Source organism: Anabrus simplex, chromosome 14 (assembly GCF_040414725.1).
Source record: "Anabrus simplex isolate iqAnaSimp1 chromosome 14, ASM4041472v1, whole genome shotgun sequence".
NCBI lineage: Eukaryota > Metazoa > Arthropoda > Insecta > Orthoptera > Tettigoniidae > Anabrus > Anabrus simplex.
In genome coordinates, this window is record NC_090278.1 from 84141528 (window position 1) to 84161528 (window position 20001).

The 20001-nt window shown below is 42.8% G+C and overlaps 1 protein-coding gene across 1 annotated transcript in view; it reads left to right on the top strand.

Moving 5' to 3' along the window:
* The first annotated feature begins 947 nt into the window (after window positions 1-947).
* The window catches only part of Sulf1 (Extracellular sulfatase Sulf1), a 478228-nt gene continuing 459174 nt past the window's right edge, over window positions 948-20001 (top strand). Inside the window, exon 1 of the mRNA XM_067158244.2 lies at window positions 948-977. The gene's annotated coding sequence lies outside the window, so the exon portion shown is untranslated. The remainder of the gene's footprint in view (window positions 978-20001) is intronic.

Below are 20001 nucleotides of genomic sequence, written 5' to 3' on the forward strand. Positions count from 1 at the left end.
AAACTCAAAATTTTCCACGTGGTGACATCCTTTGAGAAGGTAGCGAATTAATAGCGTATATAAAGTTCAGACTTCCTCCAGCAGAGGAGTTTCAACTGGCGCAAATTTTAAATTAGCGGCGTGGAGGTGTACCGCCCGGTACAATTATTATTATTATTATTATTATTATTATTATTATTATTATTATTATTATTATTATTATTATTATTATTATTATTATTATGTCCGGCCCCATGGCTAAATGGTTAGCGTGATGGCCTTTGGTCACAGAGGTCCCGGATTCGATTCCCGGCAGGGTCGGGAATTTTAACCTTAATTGGTTAATTTCGCTAGCACGGGGGCTGCGTGCATGTGTCGTCTTCATCATTTCATCCCCATCACGACGCGCAGGTCACCTACGGGAGTCGCATCCAAAGACCTGCACCTGGCGAGCCGAACTTGTCCTCGGACACTCCCGGCACTAAAAGTCATACGCCATTTCATTATTATTATTATTATTATTATTATTGTGTGTTTCTAAGTTCGCATTATGTTTGTGAAATTACCAACTGGTTTGCTAGAAGGCAATTCGGGTTGAGGAAATACTCACATTGTAGGATTCCAGTAAGATATAGCAGATATTTTAGATTCGGGATGCCAAATGGACTGTATCGCTATTGTCCTATCCAAGGGGAGCTTCCTGTTGAAAATGAGGGTTATTGGACTAGATAAGAATCGTTGGCTAAATTTCTAGAAGATAGAATTCAGAGAACGAGTAGGTGAAGCATTATCTTATCTTGTAATGGTTAAGAATGGGGTCCCTCAGGGCGCCATTATTGGACCTTTGTTTTTTATATTTGTATAAGAGATATGGGTGAAGGACTGAAATCACGGAAGATGTTGTACTGTATATAGTAGAAAATCATTTGTAGGATTGTGAGCGATTGCGGGGGGACCTAGACAGTGTTGTGAGATGGACAGCGGACAGTGACGTGATGGTAAGTGGGATGAAAGTCAAGTTGTTTCATAAAGAGGAAAATACTTCTGTTTTAATTACTGTGTTGTATGGTGATAGTACCTCGTGGGGAACATTATAAGTAGCTAGGTGTTAATATAAGGAATTGGGTAATCATATTAACGAGGCTGTTAAGAACGATTAGACATTTCTTCGCATAGTTATGAGAGTATTTGTGGGTTGCAGTAAGGATCCAAAGTAGAGGATGTACAAGTCTCGGGTAAGGCTTCAGTTACAGTATGGTTCACCATTATGGGACTCTCGTGAAGACTACTTAATGCGAGAACTGGAAAATATCTAAAAAGGTTCTGGGTGATTTCTGAAAAATGAGTAGCGTTACGAAAACTTTGCAAATTTGTGCTGGGAAGACCTGGGAGTAAGGAGAAGAGATGTTCAACTAAACGGTATATTCCGAGCTATTGGAGGAGAGTTGGCGTAGAATGACATTTGTAGACGAATAAGCTTAAGCCGAACTTTTAAAAGTAGGAAAGATTATAATATGAAGTTAAAGCTGGAATTTAAGAGGACAGTTTAGGGCAAATATTTATTTATAGGACGAAGAATAAGGTTTCGGAAAAAAATTATCAACGGAAATGTGCGATAAATTTCGAGGTTCTTTGAAATCGTTAAATGAAATATCATTGTTTATTATTATTGTTGTTGTTGTAAGGTGGTGAGTTAGTAGATCAAATTACCCTTGCAAGCTGAGTTCTGGAAAGTCATCTCTCTGGCCTTGGACGAAATGCTGCAGGTTAACAAACGTTTAAAGTAGTTAACAACTAATGATGTTTTAATTTATTTGTCCGCTTAGCACCTGCACGTGGAATAGTTTAGCATCCCAATGAGAAAGGCGGCTATGCGGACGACGCTACCCAACAGTGGTACGTCCTGTTACACCTTTAAGTACGTAAAGTCTGTAAGCCTCTGTGTGTGAACTAATCGCCTGCAGCTTCGTCGCCTCGTTGCATTCACACTATTTATCTTTAAATCAATAACAACTGAGTAGCCGCCATTGTCCTGCGTTCCTTCTGTTTCCTGCGCTTAATGGTGGAGTCTGTTGTTCTCCATTAACCTAACACTGATGCCAGTTCTTAAACACTGTTTCATCTCTGTCATCGTGATTAAGTGCTCTAAATGGTCCAAGGCGCCACTGGTCCGGTTTCCAGTTCCAGAAATTTGACCCTGCACTTTCTTGGGAGCTGTATGTTTGTGCCGTCTCCAACATTACATTTAATCCTAGGTAAGATCTCATCCTTCGTGGCTAACTGCTTAAGCATGTTTGCTCTTGGTTCAAGATGCCTCGAGTTCGATTCCCGGCCAGCCCGATAATTTGAACCCCCCTGTCTTGGGGACGCTGTGTTTGTGGCAGCTTCAATATTAATTTCATCCTCACAGACTTGTAGGTCGAAAGATCTTCACCAGGCTTCTCCGGAGGCCATAGCCATTAAAGCTATGAAGTTCATTCCAAACGTAGCCTCTGTATATTCATTGTGATTTCCTGCTATTTATAAGACCAACCATTCTTGCTGCTTTAATGATTCCTTGTGCCAGGCTCCTCATTTTCATCTGTCCCGTCCGACCTCCCTTGGTCAACTCTTCTTCTTTTCCAATCCCGACGGTATTTTGTTTGCGAATCCTACGAAGTCGTTCATTTTCGCGCCCTTGTCTTTGTTCGGCCGATACCTTCATTTTTCGAAGTGTCGATCGCCTCCCTCCCCACCTCTGACTCATTTTAATGGAGGATAGTTGCCTGATTGTACTTCCCCTTAAAATAATAATCACCACCATCACCCTTCTTGCAATGGAGACCGATATGTAATAGCAACTTGTGGCTCTCTGAAGAACGCAGCGGGAAACTACGTCACTCCCTTGCACACCTCTTCAGTGATGTATAGGCCATCTACGACAGGAGGTATTAAGGATTAAACCAACCTTCACCGGGCGAGTTGGCCGTGTGGTTAGGGGCGCGCAGCTGTGAGCTTGCATCCATGATATAGTGGGTTCGAGTCCCACTGCCGGCAGCCCTGAAGATGGTTTTCCGTGGTTTCCCATTTTCACACCAGGCAAATGCTGGGGCTGTACCGTGAGGCCACGGCCGATTTCTTCCCATTCCTGGGCCTTTCCTATCCTCCCACCATCGCCATAAGACCTATCTGTGGCGGTGAAAGCAAGTTGTAAAATAAACAGCCTTCGGGCTGCTTACTCAACATACGCATCTTTCACTCCTGTACAGCCAAGACGGACTGAAAATAGACCGATGAAAGAATAGCCTAATTTCGTCTCAGAGCTGTCTTATTTCTTACTGTTGATAGCAACTCCTAGCTAATGGCATTAGCTTTACTGCACCTCACTTACTATACTACCATCCTGGGAGAATTCGCATTCTAAATACTTGAAATGGTCTACCTGTTCCGACTTGGTTTTCCTAACGTGACAGTAAATCCTCTTAGGCTTCTTCTCTATTGTCCTATGCAAAGGAGTTTTAGGCATTAATAACTTAAAATACAAACGTATCTGAACAAGGAGCAAGTACCATCTAGCCTCTCTAAAGTTAGGGAGCATTTGAGGGGTTTTGATAGTTCAGATCGCTAATAGTTAGGCAAATCTCACTTTAGAACTGTTGTGCGGGTAGAAGGCAATTGCACCTTGGTTAAATACGTTTGCATTCTAACATTATTCACGCTAACAGTCTGTAATGAAGATGTATGCTGTATTTATGATAGTTCCTGGGGAGGAGAGTGACTACATCTTCTTTCCGAAGGGAGGATACTACATGAACTGCTCTGTCCCCGTCACACGTCCCCTTGTGCCGTGGTTTCAACCTAATGATATGTTGAATAGAGGCGTAATATCTGCCTTACTTGGTTGGATGCACCACAAGGCGGAGTGAGAGTGAGAGGTTGGTTTCTTTTGAATGCGAGCGCTCTCCGTAACAAGCGATAATTTGGCTTGTGTACGCACCTTGATGCTATCTTGTTTTCCCGGTGAGGTAGAGGGGGACACACATAAGGCGGTCCGGTCCTACTAAACCTTTCTTTCTTCTTGCATTCTTCAGGAAAGGGCTTATGGTTGGGAATGTTTAATGAGCGACTAGAAGTTCGTTACTACAATACTGTACTTTGGTGAAGACTTGTCCGGACACGTGGAAGAACAGGCAACGTTAGATGAGATGCTGATGGAAAATGCTGTGACAGAGTGAAAGTGCTGCACGTGCATCCTTCACTTTTATTGATGTAAAATGTTAAGTTTTTCGTATAATGGTTCATAATCGCTCGGAAGGACTTGAAGGCGTTCCCCAGGGATCAGGACTGGCTCCACTATTGTTCAGGTTGTACGTAGAGCATGCGTTGAAATAATTCTCAGAAAGCAGCGGGAGTGGTATCATGGTCTTGAAGATGACATTGCTTTACTGGGAAATGACGAAGAGGAGCTGCGAGACGCACTACACCTTATGAACCACATACTGAACAGTAACTTCAACATGAAGGTAAACAGGAAGAAAATGAACTTCATAAAGTGCTCGGGGGACCGAAAAGAGAGAGCGCAAGTAATCTAGACGGAGAACGGTTACTGTTCAACTAGCAATGAGGAGGTCTATACCATCGGATGGAAGAAGTACAGTTGATGTAAAGTGCAGAATAGTGCAAGTCAACAAAGCATTTTTTCGAGAAGAGAAAGCTGTTAACATCAAGAAATGCGTCACTCAAAACTACAAAACGATTTGTAAAAAGGTTTTGTTTTGAGTTTAGCCACTTGCGCCTCTGAAACTTGGACTTGTATAATCAAATTTTAAAAATAAATAAATAGTGTCTACTTTGCTTTGGAGAAATCAAATGAACACAGATATGTCTTTCAATAAATGAAATTCAAATTGTTAACTGTTAATGGTTTCGAGAGACACCTGTTTGTAATTTGGTAGACAAGTGTAGGATTCAGTGCATTAAAAGGTGGAAACTGAGTCAGGGCCTATGAAACTACCACAAATGAAATAAGGAGTTTGGTAGAGTATGATGAGATGAGGCCTGTTTAATTAAAGTGTCTTTATAGTATGTCTCTGTCATGACCATCCATCAGTACTTCACATCACTGCCGCACGGTTGCTAGGTAACCTACCTTACATCACAGCCTGCACGGTTGCTAGGTAACCTACCTTACATCACAGCCTGTAGGGATGCTAGGTAACATACCTTACATCACAGCCTGCACGGTTGCTAGGTAACCTACCTTACATCACAGCCTGCACGGTTGCTAGGTAACCTACCTTACATCACAGCCTGCACGGTTGCTATGGTTACGCTACTATCACACGTTTTCTTGCGCCACATTACGCAAATGTTCGGATGGCCCCCCGCCATAAGAGGTATGTCAAAAAGAAAAGTAATAATGGAAAAGGGAGACTAAGACGAAATGTATTTCAGTAAATACAATTTTATTGTAAATGGTAGAATATGAATGACATGAACATTATTACATACATTTTCGTATGTTTTCTGTTCATTATCCCAATTTTTCATCAGTATAAATTTGTTCTGTTAGTCTTCGTGGCTCAGGCGGCAGCGCGCCGGCCTCTAACCCCTGGATTCCCTGGTTCAAATCCCAGTCTCCCCATGTCAAATTTTTTGCAGGACAAAGCGGAAGTGGAATAGGTTTTCCTCCGGGTACTCCGGTTTTCCCTGTCATCGTTCATTCCAGGAAAACTCTCCAATAATATTTCATTTGATCTGTCAGTTATTAATCATTTCCCCATAGTAGTGCGTCAAGCTTCGGCAGCCGGCACAATTTCTATCCTCGCCGCTAGATGAGGCGCTTCATTCATTCCATTCCTGACCCGGTCGAATACTTGAAACATGCTGTGGATTTTCAATTTCATTTATACATTTCAAGCCGGGGAAAAGTAGAATCACAATTGTATTACAGGGCCAATGACCCACATGTTGGTCCCCTTTAAACAAGAAACAATTTTATTAAATAATAATAATAATAATAATAATAATAATAATAATAATAGTAGCTTCACGTCTCACTAACTACTTTTACGGTTTTCGGAGACGCCGATGTATCTGAATTTAGTCCCGCAGGAGTTGTTTTGTATGTATGTTTAGTCCTCATCCCGAAGGCTGGTTGGATCCTCAACAGCTCCGCCCATCAGCTGTCATAGATGGCCTAGGCATCACTGAAGAGGCGTACTAGGGAAATGAGGAGTGAGGTAGTTTCCCGTTGCTTTCCTCACCGAGCCAGAAGTTGCCATTACATATCAATCAGCCAAGCCCACTGAAATGCATGCACCAACCGACCCTATGAGCAATATTTTCACACCATTCATAGCAGGGACTGGCTGCAGAAGGAATGGCATTACTAGCATCGCTCATACCTCAGTCACTTTCATTTTGTCAAAGCCAAGGATAAAGCTGAGACAGATCAATGAAAGTAACAAGATTGCTCTAGCCCATACCAGAGAAGACACAGTGCACTGTAAACACTAGGTCCCGCCAGCAAAGGCATGGAGTTGTTTTATGTGCCAGTAAATCTACAGACACGAGGATGACGTATTAGAGCACCTTCAAATACACCGGACTGAGTCAGGATCGAAGCTACCAAGTTCAGGTCAGAAGGCCAGCGCCTCAACCGTCTGAGCCACTCACCCCGGCAATTTTCTAACACGTAGTGTCCTCGGGGGTAAAAATTACATTACAAATGACAGGCTTTCTTTTTCTTTCTTTCTTTCTTTCTTTCTTTCTTTCTTTCTTTCTTTCTTTCTTAATCCGTTTACCCTCCAGGGTTGGCTTTTCCCTCGGACTCAGCGAGGGATCCCAACTCTACCACCTCAAGGGCAGTGTCCTGGAGCGTGAGACTTTGGGTCGGGGATACAACTGGAAAGAAGGACCAGTCAGTCCTCGCCTAGGCGGTATCATCTGCTATGCTGAACAAGGACCTTGTAGGGGGATGGGAAGATTAGACGGGATAGACAAGGAAGCGGGAAGGAAGCGGCCGTTCGAAGATGGCTGCGGTGGGAATCGAACCCCCTCTACTGAGGCGGAGTGACCCAGGTCCAGCCCCCTCACCACTTATCAAATTTCGCGGCAGAGCCAGGAATAGAACGAGGGCCATCGGAGGTGGCAGCTAATCACACTAACGACTACACCACAGAGGCAAATAATAATAATAATAATAATAATAATAATACAAGTTATTTTCGGACCTATTTACAGAATGGATGATTCCAGATTAACAAAATGGATTTTCAAGTACTTTGGAACAAAAAGGCAACAACTAGCTAGATTCAAGAAGTAAGGAAAGATTTAGAAAGAAATAATATAATATAAGAGAAGAAGAAACTATGGACAGAGAAATTTTTAGAAAGTGGGTAGTAAGTATGGAAGGATTCTAAGGAAGATTGAACAAGAAGCCTGGCGCGAAGTGGTCCGAGGACAGAAGGAAACAGCATAGTGAAAGGATGAAAGAATATTGGAAGGAGCGGAAGAGAAAACAACAAAGTATGAAGAACTGAATTGAAATTGGCGCGTGGTCCTTAGCAGGCCTCACCGAAAATAATAATAATAATAATAATAATAATAATAATAATAATAATAATAATAATAATAATAATAATAATAATAATAATAATAAAGTTGATGCAATACACGTAGTAAACTCCAGCTGTATGCATTATGCAGTATATTCCATGTCTTCTGAATGCAGTACTACAAAGGTCCAGCTCAACCTTGAAGAAAAAAAAAAAGATTCGAGCACGCAAGGAGAGAGAGAGCTGTGTGCGGTGCGCCTAACCTGCAAATTAGTACATTCCTCTCCCGCCAGGCGCGCCTTATCTGATCTCCAATTAAACTGGACCGGTCTCCCTCCCCCAATGGCTGGCTCAGCCGAAGGTATGCTTCACTCACAGCCGCGTACTTTCGTGTGAACGCGAAAATTACGGGGTCTCTCCCACTCTCTAACTGTGTACAAACACATGGGATGTTGTTATATTAGCGTGACCTACAAATTAACCACTAATTACGACTATTCACCAGGCCTTTTAGTTCAACACGCTTCCCCGCGAAGTGAGGGACCACTTAAAATTATATCATCTTCGTGTGAGTGTGTGTACTTAGAAACAGTCCATAAGTCCTCGGAAGTAATGTCTAATAGCAAAATGCCTGAATGTTTACGTCTAATGACATCCTGTCTACGCAGATAATGTTCACGGGGCTTGCCCGTTTTCACTAGACCATCCACAACATCTATATGATTTGTGGTGAATAAATAAACAAATAAATAAATAAATAAATAAATAATATTACACCAAAAAAGTATGTACGAAGTAAGTTGGCGGTGCGTTTAGGGGCGTGCATGTCTGAGCTTACATTCGGGAGATAGTGGGTTCGAACCCCACTGAGGGCAGCCCTGAAGATAGTTTTCCGTGGTTTCCCATATGCTGGGGCTATATCTTAATTGAGAGCACGGTGGCTTCCTTTCCACTCCTAGACCTCTCCTATGCCATCGTCGTCATAAGATGCGACGTAAAAAATGTATGTGTGTGAACAGGGCCTAACAAATTATAACGTTCACCTGTCGTATGGTCCGACTCGTTGGCTGAATGGTCGGCGTACTGGCCTTCGATTCAGAGGGTCCCGGGCTCGATTCCCGGTCGGGTCGGGGATTTTAACCTTCATTGGTTAATTCCAATGGCTCGGGGGCTGGGTGTTTGTGCTGTTACCAACATCCCTGGAACTCACACACCACACACAACACTATCCTCCACCACAATAACACGCAGTTACCTACACATGGCTGATGCCGCCCACCCTCATCCGAGGGGCTGCCTTACAAGGGCTGCACCCGGCTAGAATTAGCCACACGAAATTATTAATTATAATTATACCTATCGTATGTCTATCATACTTTGTCCGACTCGTTGGCTGAATGGTCAGCGTACTGGCCTTCGGTTCAGAGGGTCCCGGGTTCGATTCCCGGCCGGGTCGGGGATTTTAATCGCTTCTGATTAATTCTTCTGGCTCGGGGACTGGGTGTATATGTCCGTCCCAACACTCTCCTCATCATATTCAGACAACATACTACACTACCAACCACCACAGAAACACGCAATAGTGCTTACATCCCTCCATAGAGGGTTGGCGTCAGGAAGGGCATCCGGCCGTAAAACAGGGCCAAATCCACATGTGCGACGCAGTTCGCACCCGCCACCCCACAGGTGTGGGAAAAGCGGCAGGAAAAGAAGAAGAAGAAGTAGTATGTCTATCATACTTCGGATAAGTAAAACTAGTGTCCAGATCTTTCCCATCCCCACCTCCCCTCCTGTCTCCGAAAACCGTAAAAGAGTAGTTAGTGGGACGTAGAACAAATAACATTATTATTATTACCTCTCCTCCTCCGGAACATTTCGGACCTCTTGGGACCTCAGACGCTTAAATTAGGGAATTCGAAACCTTTAATTATCATTGTTAATCAGTGATCTGCATTTAGGTGTGTTGCCATTGAAAGACATTTATGATCATTTGATTTTACCAATGGGAAGTTTAGCACACACACACACACAAAAAAAAAGAATTAATATTAGGACTACCGCGACCCAAACTGCGGGATCTGTACCTGGACTTAGTTTTGGTTTTCTGCTATCTCCTCTTTGAGGTATCACGATTGAACGAAGACGTCAAGACATCGATAACCTCTATGGCTTCACAGGCTTGGAAGGTTTCTATAGAGCTTCAATTATAAACACGCAGAGTGTCACGTAAAAACATTCCATTTCTGCACAAACCCGGAGGGTATGTTGGTAGACACCGGAGCTCACACGGCTGGGGGCTAGCCTTTTTGATCTCTGGTGTAGGGGTGCTCAAATACGGCAGTCGGTAGATTTACTGGCTCGTGAAGGAACTGTTGTGGGACAAATTTACGGCGCATTTATATCTAGAAAAACCGTAAAAGTCGTTAACAAGACGTAGCGGACTTCCTTAACAGATGTCTGTATTTCCCAAATGTGCAAAATCAGAATTTATATAAATGAGAAGATTTCTTTTGTTGTACAGAGTCACGTGCATTTTTGGTGTGACATTTCGTTGGCTGACAACTGCATACCCGCGAAGGTTCCGCGCATGCGTACGAGAGTAACTTTCAATGGAAAATTCGAAGAAGAAAATGAAAATAAATACAAAATTAGTTTTTAAAAAACTTTAAAAATTCATCTTACTGACGTTTATCATAACCTTTTTAACATCTTACCCAGGGTTTCATCCAGGATGTATCTAGATAAAATAAATGCCGCAATAAAATATATTTGGAACCGGACCATCGTTTGAAAATTTCATCTGGACAATCAGACATAAGAAAATTGTGTCAAAACATGCAGGCGCACCTCTCTGTGGAATCTTTCAGGGTGCATTATCGCTTCTCCAGAATTAAGATAAACACTATTCATTCTTAGTTATTTCTTACTGAAGATAACAGCTGATGTTCTGCAATCTTTCATACCTATCATTGCCTAAATTTTCAGGGTCTAGTTATAAATATTGTATGACCTTTCACCATCTTGCCTTGCTGTTTACATACATCAGTGTACTTAAATAGCATGAAAGAGCAAATTTTCCTTAATAGTTACTCATATATTTAAGGCTGCAGTTTAGGGATTTTTTTGAGAGCACTCGTGATGTTTGGTGTTAGGGATTCACATATTTAATTTTTTAACAATATAAAATGAATGTGGTATTTTTATATGCTTATTAATTCTCGTTTCGAGAAAGGAAATCATAAAATCAGACCATAAAGATAAGACACTCTCGTGTAAGCCAAAAGTGTGGAAGTCGATGGTGTTCCTACTAAATATCTGTATTGAAAATAAATTTGAGGTTTGAACACTTCACACAATTATTGACATTTACAATATCGGTCGTCCGGAATATTCAGATGCAAAACATTGATTTCAAAGTGTTTTCTTTTCTCGATGGAATACACAAAACGTTAAGTTTCCTGGAGGAAACCTCACACAGTTTTCCGACAGTATAAAAATGCATGTTACTGTTACAAACAAACATATTTTCAATAACACCAGTTTTCTCGAGAAAACAAAAATCTCCACCAGATCAAAGCAACCTGTAGTTACTAATGAGAACAAGTTTATTGGAAACGGAGAAAATATTGAGAAATGCGTCATGAAAGGGGAGGTGGAACATAGAGGATCACGGGGGAAAGGACAGTGTGTAGATGGTTGCCTTTTCAGCAGACCTTACGAAGAGCTGAAAATCTTTCAGGGCGGAGAAACGTATTTTGATGGGGTCGCGACGCTTAACAATGAGTAAAATGAGTGATGATGATGATGATAGTAGTGATCATAATGATTATTAGAGCTTGAAATTTAGTCAGTATTACGTTAGAATGCTAACGAGTAACAAGTATAGTCCACACTGCACGGCGAGTCTGTTACGAGTTTTGCATAAATACCAGGGGTACGGCCCATCAGAATCCTTAGAAGTTATGTTAATCTCTCTACATTATGGAAGAGCGGGCTGATAACCAAATTACTTTGCATTCTAACCTCTTACTGCCTAAACACTCTGGATCTAATGATATCGGCCCCACCCGCTCTTAACAGACGATACTTGCTCTAACTCCGCCGGTTCCTGGCACGTTTGGAGAGAAGAGGACAGAGAAAGAAGGATGGTGGGAATGACGGCAAGTATAGTGTGACAGGTAAGGAAAGTGTAGGAGGCACGAAACGTAGACTTACGTTCCTCAAAAACGGGTACATGGAAATAAACACTTTAAGACGCTTTTAGTGTTTGGGTAGAACACTTATATCGCAGAGACTATTGAACTAACGATTATATTTAATTTCTAAATTGACAAAAATAACAGAGGAGATTACCTGTCAAAAGAAAAAGAAAATATCAAACTTAGTTTTCATGAAATAGCGCTTCAAAGTAAGGCAGAATTAGTGCTAAATATGTGACGTCACACGCATACTCTGTTGTAAGATGGCGGTATGTTGACTCGCGTGCTGTCGTTCTGAATAAATCGTGGTCAGTCTTACGTTCACTTTTAAATTATATTTTTCATTTATCATATCACAGACCTGTACTATACTGAATTGCTACCGACATTCCGAGTGGGCCACGATGTATTGAAGAAAATATATTATTCACATACAGTAATATCGGTCTTTTATTTCTAATAAGTAAGTCTAAACCCTGAGAACCCTGCGGCCCTTAGAATAGTGACAGCCTAACTCCAGTTTTCTATTTATTTTAAAACTCGTCTTCCGAACACATGCAACCCTCCTAAAGCTACGAGGGTAATCCCAAAAATAAGGTCTCCTATTTTTTGATAAATACATACAATGGTTTACATCATTTTACAGCTTCATTTCGCTCGATGCCTTTTTTGCAGACGCTGTAACAGTTTGTGTATGCCCATGTCATACGATCTCCCCGCCATGCTGTTCCTGAAGTTGTGAACTTCATCTTTCATCTGGCACCCATCTTGCGCACACCATCCGGTATTTCAACTTTTCCGTTAAAATTCTGTGAGCGGCGCTACGGGAAACCTCAGGAACTAAAGTGCAGAGATCATTTCAGAGTGATCCGCCCATCTTCACGTATGATTTGCTCAACCTTCACGACTGTCTCGACGATCTTCAGTCAATTGGCGATGGATTTCAATCGGTTCAGTACCTTTTGCGTTCAAAAACCGAATAACTGCACGCACTTCGCACTTGGCGGTAACATACAAGGCGAGCTCCATTCTCAACAGCTGCCTCAGTGCCTCAGCGCGAGAAACACTCTTCACAATATTGTGACCAACAGCCACACGAACAGAGTTCTGTATTTAAAAAAAATTGGAGACCTTATTTTTGGGATTACCCTCGTATTTTAGCAGCTTTTGCCATGTTGTCAGCATAATGACCTACATTGCTGGGTTGGCATTAGATATCTTGTACCGTAAGGCAAGAAAGCCAATCCTGCATATTTTTCACGCTAGGAAAATAATAATCAGGAAAATTAGTGGCTCCTTATTGCCAGGGGTTTCAGTGTAGCCAAAGACAGGCATTCGCATTAGTGCTGGAGAATGGAAACCCATGGAAAACTATTCTCAGGACAGCCGACAGTGTGGACCAGCGAGAGTAACATAACTTCTAGGATCGTACTCTGAAGGATCGTACTCCTAATGTTTATGCAAAACTCATAGCAGAGTCGTTGTGCAGTCTACAGTATACTTGATCACTTGTTCCCTTCAGTACGTGTGCAAGGGGTTAGAGGTTAGAGAAGTTGTGCCCTAGAACAAGTCATTCAACACAGACCTCTGCGGGCTACCTCTCATGGTTTGCCGGTAGACGCGTTGTGCACCCCTGCTGTAAGTAGTCCCCTGACAGCACCATCTTTGGCACGGATAATTCACCCATACTTCAGAGCTGTCGTTTACTCTCGATATCCAGTAGAACAGGGCTTCTTATCGACCACTTAGGAGAGTCAGATTACAAAGTTGACATCTGGGAATCCTTTTTGACAGGAGCATTGAACTTCTAATCCTATTTTCTCCACTATCTTGTTTCTGAAGCTACGGCGGAGCCTCCATAAACTGTGATTTAAATAGCTTAAACCTGCAATAGGATATTAAAACACAATAAAACCATTAACTTCCTCTTTTCAACGTCAGAAAGTAAATTACATATTATCCGCTTTATGGTGTTTCGAAAAAAATAAGAGTGGCTATTCGCTTCAGAATGCCTAGGATCAACAACCAGAAAAGACACCGAGGAAATCGAGAAAAAAGAAAGAAAAATCCCCTTGCTCACAAAATGCTCCGACACTTCAGAATGAGTGACATTAGGATCACTAAAAACATTTTCAACCAATTTAACAAGTCCAATAGAAAAGGCGGCTCATATGAAGGATGTTCTTTTTCCACAAGTTGTTTTACGTCGCACCGACACAGATAGGTCTTATGGCGACGATGGGGCAGGAAAGGGCTAGGAGTGGGAAGGAAGCAGCCTTGGCCTTAATTAAGGTACAGCCCCAACGTTTGCCCGGTGTGGATATGAGAAACCACGGAAAACCATCTTCAGGGCTGCCGACAGTGGGGTTCGAACCCACTATGTCCCGAATACTGGATACTGGCCGCAGCTATCGAGCTCGGTAGGATGGTTTATTAACATCACGAACCACATTCGGAAATAAGACCCAAACATTTCAGGGGTTCAGGAGCCACAAACAGTGAGCAACATTAGAGTGGTGAAATGAAACAAACTGCAAGCAAGAGAATGAAGGACCGAGCTCGATAGCTGCAGTCGGGAGATAGTGGGTTCGAACCCCACTGTCGGCAGCCCTGAAGATGGTTTACCGTGCTTTCTTATTTCCACACCGGGCAAACGCTGGGGCTGTACCTTAATTAAGGCCACGGCCGCTTCCTTCTCAGTCATAGCCCCTTCCTTTCTCATCGTCGCCATAAGACCTATCAGGGTCGGTGCGACGTAAAGCCAGTAGCATTATTGGCTTTACGTCCCACTATCTACTCTTTTACGGTTTTCAGTGATCCCGAGGTGCCTGGAATTTAGTCCCGCAGGAGTTCTTTTTTGTGCCAGTAAATCTACCGACACGAGGCTGACGTATTTGAGTACCTTCAAATACCACCGGACTGAACCAGGATCGAACCTGCCAAGTTGGGGTCAGAAGGCCAGCGCTGCAACCGTCTGAGCCACTCAGCCCGTCATTAAGATTTAAACAGAAGTTAAACATAAATGTGATTTCATAGAATCTGATTGTGTTATTTCAAGAGCGAAATAACTATTTTAATTAAGTTGTTTCTTTTTCAACTAATTATATTTATTGAAGGAATCAACGACTTCACCGCAATTACGGGTTGCCACAGTGGATAAAGTAAAGCATATCAGGATACAGAATGTTTTATGGCATAGAGATATAGTCGTAATATGGGTTTATTTTAAATTATCGAAGTCCGAACGCATGAGATTTCAGGATGTGTACGGATCCACGTATCGTGGTGGTAATAACTATTCTTTCAATGCTGTTCATAGGCAGGTCGAATTTCTTCCAGAATTCTATGAACAAGGCAGGTATTCTACTACGAGCACCAGTCATTAGGCCGATAACCTCTACTTCATTCAGCTGGTATTTATTTTTGTAGTACGGGATGATGGGTGCGTAAATGTTGTGCTTTTCAAGCTGAACTTCAGTAGACTGGCCGACATGGTGCTCGAATTGGATATAATACTGTCACCATATGTTTTTTATTCTAGGTATTTTAAAAATGTATTATTCTAATTACTTTCGGCAAACTGAAGATCCTAATACTTATAAATTAACTTTCTTACAGAATACAGTTGATTGCTACTGCGAGCTTACAGCTTCAGAATTGCTGCGCCTTGATTCAATCTCGCTTACTATACTACCATCCTGGGAGAACACACATCCTAAATACTTGAAATTATGTAACTGTTTAAAATTGAACCTTTATCTATAGTCATTTCGGAAATTTTCTTCTATGAACTACGGTTGTGTTACATTTTTTATTATGTTTTAGTTGGTTTTTGTCTTTTAATATTGTTTTAATTTTTAAACTAAATTAAAAACATTTAACTTCAAAGGCAGTGAGTTATTCGAATGTATTAGATTTTAATCTATATACTGTACTAAGAGTTTACTAAAACAGCTTTGGACGCATTTGCTTCACTTCTGTTTCATTCTCTCCGGAATTACTGCTGGTGAATTATGAGACATTGATAGGTCTTTAAGTTGAGCCAACTTTGAGTAATAATAAAATAAAATCATTAAATGATTACTCCAGTAATAATTGCAGGTGAAGGCTTACCCTAACCCACAATACATTCTGTACTTAGCAGGTTGCTAAGCGAGGAACACTTTCATTAATATTCTGATCTATGTGATTTTCATTGTTAGTAATGTCGTTGCATGGAACCATGTTTGATTACTACCTGCTAAACCAGAGAGTACACACTTCCCCTGATGATGGAGGAATACTATTCTCTGCTGGATACTCTTTGATTCTCTGACCTTCCCCAGCTTCTGAATGGACTCAATTGATGATCCCAATAACTTACATGCTGCTAAAAGAGCCTCTCACAGCTGGGTTCCGTGGTCACTCCAAGTCAGATTTGTGCTGGACAAAGCGGAAGTGAGACGGGTTTTTCACCAGGTACTCCGGTTTTCCCTGCCATCTTACATTCCACCGGGGAGTTTGTTATGCGGTTGTGTGCGCGCTGCTGTGAGCTTGCATCCGGGAGATAGTGGGTTCAAACCCCACTGTCGGCAGCCCTGAAGATGGTTTTCCGTGGTTTTATATTTGCACACCAGGGATATTCTGGGGTTGTACCTTAATAAAGACAACGGCAGCTTCCTTCTCACTTCTAGCTCCTTCCTGTCCCATCGTCACCATAAAATCTGTGTCGGTGCGACGTAAAGCAAGTTGTAGGAGAAAAAAAATCATTCCATTAACAGTCACGAATGTCATATCATTTTATCTGCCGGTCATTAATCATTGCCCCAGAGGAGTGTGATAGGCTTCACTCCATTTCTGACCCGGTCGTATGACTGGAAACAGGCTGTGGATATTCATTTTGATTTTTTACGTAGGTATCAAGTCGACTAGTATTCTGTATGACCATTAATAAAACGCAGGGACAAGCTCTTGAAAATGTGGGCATCTACTTACCGGAACCAATATTCATTCATGGCCAATTGTAGGTTGCTCTGTCTCGGCCAAAATTGTTTGGAAATGTTAAGAACCAGATACGCCTGAATGGTCGAAGCACAGAGAATATTGTATGGAAAGAAGTGTTATAATATAGAGCCCGGATTTTTATGCATTAACAGGTTAGAATGCAAACTTATTGAAGCGACTAGCAAGTGTACTGTACCTTCACAACGATTATGCTATGGGGTTTGCATAAAACTTAGGGGTACGGCCCATCAGACCCCTATAATTTATGTTACTCTTGCTACATTATGGAAGAGCGGGTGGCTGACACTCCCTACTAACCAAATTAGTTTGCAATCTATCCTGTTACTGCATAAGAATCCGGGCTTTAGTTATAAACTACATTACGAATGAATCGGTTATTATGTACTGGTATTAAATGTTCATAAAACTACTGAAAAGGGCAGGCAAAACAATTTGACTATGACAGGCAGATCAAGACGAGTTATCTTCCTATTTATAACGAATGCTGTGGAGTATCACGGGTTCAATAGTCTATTTAAAAAAATATTTTATAGGGAAATAAGACATTAGATCCACCGATTAAGTGTATAATAGTTTTTCTGATCATTGTCCTTAAACCGTAGTGAGGGTACAAATTTTAAATTTCAATGTACACAGTCCAAAAAATTAGGGGAACATGTTTTTGAACGTATGCCATGCTCTACAAAACAATACCCCACACCCAGGTATATTACCACCTAAACCATTATTATTTTCCATTGAAGTATACAAAAGAACATCGTTGGATTCGCGTTCATTTTCAGAACACAAACGGAAAATATCCAAATAGGGGCTCACAGTTGGAGAACTCACTATGGTGTATGTTTTCCAAGAGGATTTATCACAGCTTGGCACCAACGTGGCAGGCTCCGTATAAGTCGACGGAGGTCACATTGCGGTATCAGGTCTCATTCTTCAATGAGAGCCTGTTCGAGGTCTTGGAGAGTCTCTGGAGGAACAGGACTCCCACGAACACTTCTGTCAAACATATCCCACACATGCTCGATGGGATTAAGGCGGGACTCACTGCTGGCCATTCCATCTCTTGAATGTCCAGTTCTCACAAGACTGTTCTGGTGATGCGCGCTACATGAGACCTAGCATTGTCGTGCATGAGTACGAATTCAGGGCCAACACGGTATGCAGCAACCAACACATGCTGTAGCAGTATCTGCTAGATGTACGCCACAACAGCAAGATTACCACGGACGACAAGATCCGTACGGCCATCAATACTGATGTCACCCCAACACCATCACAGAAACATGTCCGAATCGGTCGCCTTCCTGGACAAAATTTGGCATGTACTGCTCACCACGGCGTCTCCATACACGTTGATGTCCATCACGCTTTGTTAGGGGAAATCTGGATTCATCTGTGAACAACTCGGATCTCCATTGGCGAAGTTGCCAGTTGACGTGGGTACGGACAAACAAAGCGAGCTGAGCGATGTTGCTGCGTTAAACGGGGCACTCGAACAGGACGTCTGGGTCGTAAGGACACTTCTCTTAACCTATTCCTTACTGTCTGGTCAGACACCGTGACTCCAGTGACCTTCCTGAGGTCTTGTTGCAGTTCTCTGGAAGTTGCTGAACGACGCCGCAACGGACAGAGGGTCAGATATCGATCATGCTGCGGGGCTGCCGTGCGTTCACGACCTTGTCCAACCCTCCTTGTGAACTGCTGTCTCATTGTAGCGATTCCACAAGCGTTGAATAACTGACGGAGAGACATTGAGATCCACAGCAACACGACGAAAATTCCATCTTTCCTGGTCAGAGTGACGGCCCTTGCGTCATGGGATGTGCTGGTTGACGCACAACGTGCTCAAATGACCGCAGTAGTCTGTGTACCTCACAACGACACACAGACGCACCGCTGTTCGCGTTCTTTTGAGGGATCACGCGACAGTTTAATGCATGACTACGCCTACAGATGGATATAACATTGATTTGACATACCCTGAGTAGCTGCGGTCTCAAGGTATGCTGTACGACCATTGGAACCCCATCTATCAAATTAACGTTCACATACCAGACGTTACAAAACATGTTCCCTTATTTTTTTTAAACTGTGTATTATTTCACTCTGTCTCATCTCGTACCATGTCAGACCGATGGCACAGATGTTACGCCCCCTTTTAAACAACAATCATCATCATGATCATCGATCTGTCCAGGGTGAGGCTGGCATAGGTAAGTGGAAACAATGCCAGGCTCAGTTGGTCGCCAATACACATCATCCAAACGAGCGCAATCCTCTGAAGAAGGCGGGTTCATAAACCTTGTTTTGGAGCACCGAGGTGCGCCGGACTGGACAAACACTCAGCTCTGTCTATATGAGAAGAGCACACAGAGAGGTATTGTCTAACAGGTCGTGCCGCTTGTTGAAATAACACTTGAATTCCAATTGAAAAACACATCTTCCTTTTGTGTACCGGGACCGACATGCAGCGCGCAGGTGTTCAAATTGCAGCGTGCTGCAGCACTGCAAGGCGCCCGCTTCTAATACCGGCTGATTAGAAACAGTAATGGTCCACAGGGACGCCGTGGGCTGAGTAGCTCAGCCGGTATTGCGCTGGCCTTCTGAACAGATTCGATACTAGTTCAGTCCGGTGATAATTGAAGGTGCTCTGATAGTCAGATTCCTGCGGCAAATTTATGGGCACATGGTGGGACGTAGACGTAATGACTTCATAACCAGGATCCTGATTTCGATGTTTTTTTACAACTTGTTTTACGCGGTGTAGGGATAGAGTGCCTGCCTCTTACCCGGAGGCCCCGGACTCGATTCCAGGCCAGGTCAGGGATTTTTACCTCGAGCTGAGGGCTGGTTCTAGGTCCACTCAGCCTACGTGATTACAATTTAGGAGCTATCTGACGGTGAGATGGCGGCCCCGGTCAATAAAACCAAGAATAACGGCCGAGAGGATTCGTAGTGCTGACCACACGTCACCTCATATTCTGCAGGCCCTTCGGGCTGAGCAGTGGTCACTTGGTAGGCCAAGGCCATTCGGGGCTGTTGCGCCATGTGGGGGTTTACGTCTTATGGCGGCGATGGGATAGGAAAGGGGTAGAAGTTGGAAGGAAGCGGACATGGACTTAATTAAGGTACAGCCCCAGTATTTCCCCGGTGTGGAAATGGCAAACCACGGAAAAGCATCTTCAGAGCTGCCGCCAGTGACATTCGTATCCCCTATCTTCAGAATGCGAGCTTACCGCTGGGCGACCCCAACCGCACGGTCAATTACCTCTGTTGTCATC